Consider the following 7518-nt stretch of genomic DNA (forward strand, 5'->3'; position numbering starts at 1 on the left):
AGCGCTGCTCCCCTGTGCCCTGTTTGCCGTAGATTTCGTGGGCTCTCTTTCTCTCTAACCAGGTTCAACAGTGCTGGCTGTACCTGGACACTGCTGCCTGCTCAGGGAGGAGTGCTGGAACAGGTCACTGCTGACCTCTCAGGGGCAAGCAAAACTCTATTTCAGAAAAACTCGTTCTAACTGCAGTTCAGAAAAACTGGCTCTAACTTTTTCATTCAAAGCAGTGAAAAAGCAAAGATGAGTACAGGCTTTCCCCCAGGCAGGCAAGATTCCATGAGAAAGCTACTGCCAAAGGTTTAGGCTGTGATACCTGCCAGGTGATATAAAGCCCCGAGCATCCTCAGCAGATCTTGTTCCACAAGCAGGTAAGCAAGCTTCCTGCAGCTGAAGCAACACAACACCCAGCTTTTGGCTCCCATCAAGCAAAATCACCCAGGAAGCAAGATCTATTTCACTGAAGGGCACAGAAGGTCTGTTCCCACAGGAGAGCTTTGCTTCCTGCTTTGGGAAAACTAAATAGGTTGATTATGTCTGCTACAGGCTCATAAATCTACATCAGCTGCTGCCTCAGGGACAGCCATTGCTCCTCCAGGTGATTTTCTTCCTCACTTAGAGAAGATGAACAGCTGGTTACGTATATCACAGCTCCAGCAACACACTTATCTGTAGCCTAATGCCACTGAAGGAGCAGGTTTCTGTCATTGAGACCACAGGAAAGCAGGAGGCAAAGGAGAGGCAGTTTATTTTCTTTTACACCAGCTTTTCCAGGTCAGAAGACAAAATGGTAGAGTGGGCATTGGTAGCTGGCTTCTTAAATGGAGCTGGAAGCCAGACCAAAGAACCCAAATTTTAAACCTACTTACGTAACTTTATAAATTTATAAACTAATTGTGATTTGCACTGTGGAGACGGGGCTGGTGCAGAAATGTGTCTCACAACACAGGAGCTTCCCCTGCAGCTACACGAGGCTGCAGCACCAGGACCATGGCACACAGGCAGCCCTGTTGCTCAGGATGAACTTTAGCCTGGCCAGGGCACAGCACACCCTGTAACCCACCCCAGCCTGGGCACTTCTGACACCGAGTCACTGCCTGTGCTCACTCCTCTGGGTCCCACATTGTCCACTGGGGCTTCTGACCCCAGGACAGCCCTTATCCTACAGGCATACAGATTAATCTTCACGAGCAGATTTAGTAAAACCACGTCATCGCAATGCTCCAGGAACTATGCAGCTCTGAATTTTTCTCTAAAAAACACACACAGCTCCACTGATACCAACAGGGACACATCAGCTCATACCCACTGAAAATCCAGCACAAAGTGAATTGGGCTAACACTGACATTTACTAGGCTGGTGCTTCTAAGAATTTTAAGACACGCTGCTTTGCACACACACGGCGAGTTTGCAAGGAACATAAAGTTCCTTTGTACCAGGGCAGAAGTATTATCACACGAGTTCTCAACAGCCTGTTTTTCCTTTCATAGCTGGACGTGTCAGACAGACCACAGCCAGCAGATAAGAAATGCCTACAGAATCAAAGTGCAGATTAGAGAGGCAGCAGCTGAGAGAACCATCTACCCCAGCTGGGAGACAGATCAAGGGAGCTGAGAAAAGCTAAGTGCAGATTCAAACTTTACATGACATTCAGTCTATTACATAAATAACAGGGCATTACAAGGCTGTGAAAACACTGGGGCTTTTTTTTCTCTCCTGCTTGTTAGCCGTGGACTCCGTGACCATCAGCTGTGGCCAGCACTGCTGCTCGTGGTGCCAAAAACACAAACACAAAGCAAAAGTAAATTGGCCTCTTTCCCCAGCTTAGAGGGGAGTTTTCATGTGCCAGTGCTCATGAGGATACGTGCATCCGTTTTCAGCAAATTGTCACAGAAAATGTTAAAACCTGGAACTATTAATATGGGAGTGCTCTGTGATTGAAAGGCGTGCCTGACACGTGAATGTCTCCCTGCAATACACACATGACCCAGAACTAACACAGGCACAGAGTTTGCATGTCCAGGAACAAATCCATGCCATGAGTATCAATGCAAGGAATGCAATAAGCAATGCATGGACAAGGCCTGCAGCATTTCCCTGTGGTTTAGAGTTCTGAGTAAGCTCTCATCAGGAATCCTGTCCTAACACTGTCTAAAGGAAGCTATGCAGCATGGAAGGGGTCCCTAGCAGAGACCCAAAAAGGCCAGGAGCTCATGAATTTCCCTAACTCAGACAAACAGGGCTCTGATCAGGCATCCTTTGCCCATACTGGTGAGCACCTGAGACAGCAGCATCTCCCACCAGATGAGAACCAGCATTTATGGGTAACCTGGGGGCTTCAGGCAAGCAAAAATGCTGCATCTATGGCAAAAACCAGAGACAAGCCTCTGCTGCCTGGGATAATATGGGCAGAAAGCAGCACCAGCTGGGGGAACTTAATTCCTTTAATAATGTATCGCTTGTTAAACCAATTGATTCAAGTTTGGAAGTGTGGAAAATTAACTTATTAGGCACACCAGGTAGTTCATTTTAATTGTCCTGAATTTCCAGGTGGGAACTCCAACCAGCATTTCACAATAAATCCCTCTCTGTTTAAGATGGGTCCATGCAGGTGGATGCCAGCCACGTTCTGGCAGGTGCTTATCACATCTATGACAATGAGAACATCACCTGACAAACAATGCTCTGTGACCCCAACTAACATTGAAGAAACTTCCAACAGCCATTGAGATTTCTTAGCTGCTCCCCAGAAAGCAGGGCACAGTGTCTTGCTATTTTATCTTGGCTTTGTTCTGTTCAGGGACCAGAGCACCCTGAATACAAATAGCAGAAATCAGACTACACAATTTTTACTTTAGTGTCAAAAAGAATGTTTAACAAAAATAAAAAAAAAAAAACAGTAAAGACCATCTTCATCTTCTCCAAAATCATAGTATTCCATCTACAATAATCCCACCCTCTGAAATGCACCATTTCCAAAATACATCCTCCTTCTTACTATGAGAGCATGAATTCAAAATGAAAACATCACAAGAATGCAACTCTGCTCCTGATGTCAAAACAGGAACAGAATCTACAAGTAAACACCCAAGATGTAAATATCATTTGTCCTTTCCTGAAAAAGAGTGGGACAATGCTCTGAAGTCCATAATGCTCCTTGCAGCACAACATTTTTTTTGTATGGCTTGAACCATTCTTAAGGACTATATTTACCCATTCACAATAAGCCAAATAAAATAGTTTGAAATGAAATTGCCAAACTTAACAAAAAAAAAAAAAAAAGAAAAGAAAAAGCACATTGTGGCAGCTTCAAACCTCCACCCCATTTCCTGCTCCGTCTCAATGCGGCCGCAGATGAGTTTATGCTGTGATGATGAAACTCCTACAAAGCACAGACAGTACAAGAGCTAAGACAAACATCCAGGGTGCTATTGAAATTCAATAGAAAATCTTACAGCACTTAAAGCATCCAGTTATTTTTACCTGGGGTTCCAGTGATTAACAAGCTGTGAATGTCAGATCCACCTAACTCGCCCTGAAAGCACACGAGAGGGAACCAAGGAGCAGGTCTTTAGGACCACTTATTGAAACAATACAGAAGCAAGAATTATTATTATTGCTGGCTCCACTATTGCACTTCAATTCAACTGAAAATCTGCCCTGCCATAACACAAAGGTAACTCGTGTGCCTCGGGAGGTGAAACAACCAGCATTTTCTCCAGCTCAGTTTATATCGTACCTCACAAGCTGAAACCATGAGAAATCAACTCTCTCTGTATAGCTCACATAAACAAGTGCTTTCAACTCGCAGCTCTGCCTTCTCCTCCCCTCCCCATCAAAGTGTCAGTGTTATGAACATCAGTTAAGATGAGACTGTGGTACTAAAGGCTTAACATGCCTCACTACCTAATACCTGCATGCCCGCATGGCTAAGCATCAGGCCAAAGCAGGAGACTGTGTCTGCTTCAGGAAAAAGTGTGTAGCTGGGAATTACCTTCCAGTGGAAAATATTTAACCAGATGGGAATGTTATTTATATGTGATGCTTCCCATTAGCAGTGACTAACATTTACGCTACGAAATATCTCCTTATTACAGCACTAGAGTAATGACATGCTTTTAATACTTCGCACTGGTTTGTTGGTTTGTTTTTTTTTCCTTCCCCAGCCCATACTTTCAGGTCATCTATGCAAGAATCACTGAACTATTATGGTCTGGTGCTCTGCTTAGCACAAAGCAAGGCAGCAGCCAGAAGATAAGGAAGGGAAGAGAGGTAGTGGCTGGGACTGGAGCTCGCCACTGAGTTATGATTCATCTCTAATTTATGTGGGATGCTGCGTAGCACTGGCACAATCCAAGGACACACAGACGCATTTTCTTTTCTGAATATAGGTGGGGCTCAGTTCACAGGATTTCCCCTTCCTCTGACATTATGGATCTTCAAGGTTGCTTATCCGACAGGGAACATGGGTTGGAAACACTCTGGGAAAACCCACAGTTCACCCCAGCTGGCAGGTCAGTGCTATTTCCTCAGGACAGCTCAGGCTGCAAATGCCTCAGGACAGGAATTTTTTGGACCTGCAAAATTCAGCGCGAGTCAGTGCATGTTCACGCAAAGACTGTATTTCCCTTCCACAAGATCTTGTGCTTAAAGTTACGGTATGTCCAGCACACGTGTCTTTTTAAAGAATATTTATTTCATGTCCAGCAGCACAAAGACTTGGTGCAGCCATTTTGCAGGCAGGCAGAGCCCAGCTCCCAAACCTGGGACAGCCAGGAGGTTACCAAGGCTTGGGGAGAAGGATGTTGTGGCAGCCTGGTCTCCTGCCACCTCGGGACCGTGCCAGTCAAGAATAACGTGGCAATAGAATAAAAGGATGGGCTCGATGGACCGATCCGAAACAGAAAAACTCTTAATAAGCAATAAAAACAACAAACAAGACAATCCCTTTCACCATGGCAGGCACTAAAAGGGTAAAACCCATCTCTCCAGCACCCATCCACATTCTCCTCATTAAACCTCCTGTCAACACAGCCCCAGTGAGACAGCAGCTCTCAGAGCTGGTGCGTTTGCTGGCTGCACCTCAAGCCGTGGTCGAAAGCAATTAAAACTGCTGCTGCTGTGCCAAGCTCCCCAGGGCCAGCCCTTGTTTGGGAGGTCAGGGCTGGCAGGGAAGAGTGAGAGCATGTCCAGCCAGCACGTCCCTGCCAGGGCTGTGCGTGGGCAGCCTGCTCGGGGCACGGCAGCATCGCACCGAAGGAACCGCAGGAACGGCTCCCGACGCAGAGCTGCGTGCTCTCCTGTCTAAGCCTGGCTCATCCAAATCCCAGTGAGCTCAGAGCAAGATAAAGATGGAAAGGAAATTCCCCCGTGCTCGTTTCTTTCTCCTGTTCAAGTTTGTCCCTGTTTTAATGGGATCATGCAGTGGGACTGGACAAAACTTGCATGAGTATCCATGATCTCTGTGTGCTTCCCTGGGAGCAATGATGCACATTTTGCCTTCAGGAAGGTTTTCCTTGCAGACATATTAATGAAAAAAGAGATACATGACCTAGACTACAGAAGAAACTGTTCTCACAGAAAGCAGAATCAGTGGTTCACTGTCAAATTGAAAGGATATTTTCCATGATGATCTGTCTTGGGTGACTTGAACGCTTTTATAAATAATCTGGATGACAGAAAAGAACATGCTTACTAATCCTTCAGATGACAAAAGCTTTAAGGAAGTTTGACAACAGAGCTAGAATGAACATGATTTTGATAAAGCTGAAGAACAAGCAGTTATAAAATGTAACCCAGTGAAGAATAAATGCAGTGGTCTACATTTAGTAAAGATAAGCACCTGTATGAAACAGGGAAGGGCATGACAGTGGTACAGGAATTCTTCTGGGATGTTTGTAAGGAATCTTAAAATTAATGTGTCAAAGTCATATTGAAGCAAAAAGACTTAGATCATAAAATCTGTAAGAAATCCCTATGGAGAAAAAATAACAGTAGAGCCGAGAGTCCTGAGACCTTGGCTGAAGCAGTGCCCTCACAGAGCTACAGGCCAGTCAGAGAGCCAAGAGTGTCAAAGGAACAGAAACTAGGACGTGATGCATTTGTCATCATTCTCTCAACCATGCTGCACAAAGTGAAGATTGAATGAAAACATAACTATCTGTCAGGCACAAGGAAGACTTTACAAAACTAGGAAGGAATCCTCTAGGTATTAGCTCCCTAAAAGAAGGGGGGAAAGTAATGACCCAAGATGTCAGTAGTGAGAGTTAGAACATCAGAAGGGGAGAGGAGATGCTCTTCACCAGCAGCCACCATGAAGCACCAGGGAGATTGCTCAGGCAGGCTGAGGAGCCACCACCATCAGCTGCTGGTTAAAGCAGGTTGGACAAACCTCTGCCAGGAATGACATACTGGGAGATGGTGGGACCAGACCCTGGCAGCACTGAGGCTCCAGTTCAGTTCACTGGAAGGGAGGGTGTTGCCACAGGTCACATCAAGCATCAACTCAGCTTTTTGCTACCCTCTGCCTGCAGGAATGCAAACACCAGGCAGCTTTAGAAGATGGACCAGTCCTCCAAACAGTACTGCTTAAAACACCTCCCTTCCTCCTGGGGCCATCAACAATCTCAGCATATGAAAAGCAAAACTGGAGTCAAGTCTCTGACTGGCCACAGGAAATACAAAATTGTATACTCTGACCCAAAGGGTTTATGTGAATCCCGACAGAACCTTCTGAAGTGGATGCCTCAGATCAGGCCATTAAGTCCCTACACAGAAGCCTAAATCAGTGGCCTCATTTTCAAACACACACTGAGCACTCAGCAGCTCCTGGAGCATCTAAGAGGAGATGGTGATTGCTTGTCACATCTGAGAGCTCGTGCCACTTTGGCTCTGAAGTGTCAACCTAAAAGCATTTTTCTCTCCATTTTCTCACAGTCCTAATCTTGGTGTTTTGTGAACACCTTCTCTAGATTTTTTTTTTTTCCCCTCCCTCGGCCATTATTTTCTTTGTAATGTAAAAATAAATATTTCACATTAAAGCAACTCCAAAGCTCTAAGTTTAGGAATCTTCAAGAGGTGCAGAACTTCAGGCTGAGAAATAGAGCACACCGAAGATTTTAGCATATCAAACAGAGTTTGCACTCTCACATCCCCTCCTGTATTCATATTTACATTCTGACTCACATGATAATCACATTCAGGTCCCAGTCTTGCTTTGGAAATTCCATGGCTGCAGGCAGGGACGTATCTTCCAATGCACAGCACCCATCTCTGGGTAAGCTGTGTGGAATCATTGTGGCCACAGCTGGGGGATGGAGTCCCCATTTGAATGCACCAGTTCCTGCACCTGTGGCTGCAAAAACCTGTGGTGCAGAATCCTCAACAGCCTTTTTAATAAATGGAGGTGCAAAAAGGAACACTGTTCTAGCATCAGATGGAGATGTTGTTACACTCTCTCTCTCTCTCTCTGAAAGAATGCTGGATTTTTTACAGCTTAGGGATGGAACAACTGTGCTCTAAGG

The sequence above is a fragment of the Cinclus cinclus genome, chromosome 21 (genome assembly GCF_963662255.1).
Source record: "Cinclus cinclus chromosome 21, bCinCin1.1, whole genome shotgun sequence".
In the NCBI taxonomy this organism is placed as follows: Eukaryota; Metazoa; Chordata; class Aves; order Passeriformes; family Cinclidae; genus Cinclus; species Cinclus cinclus.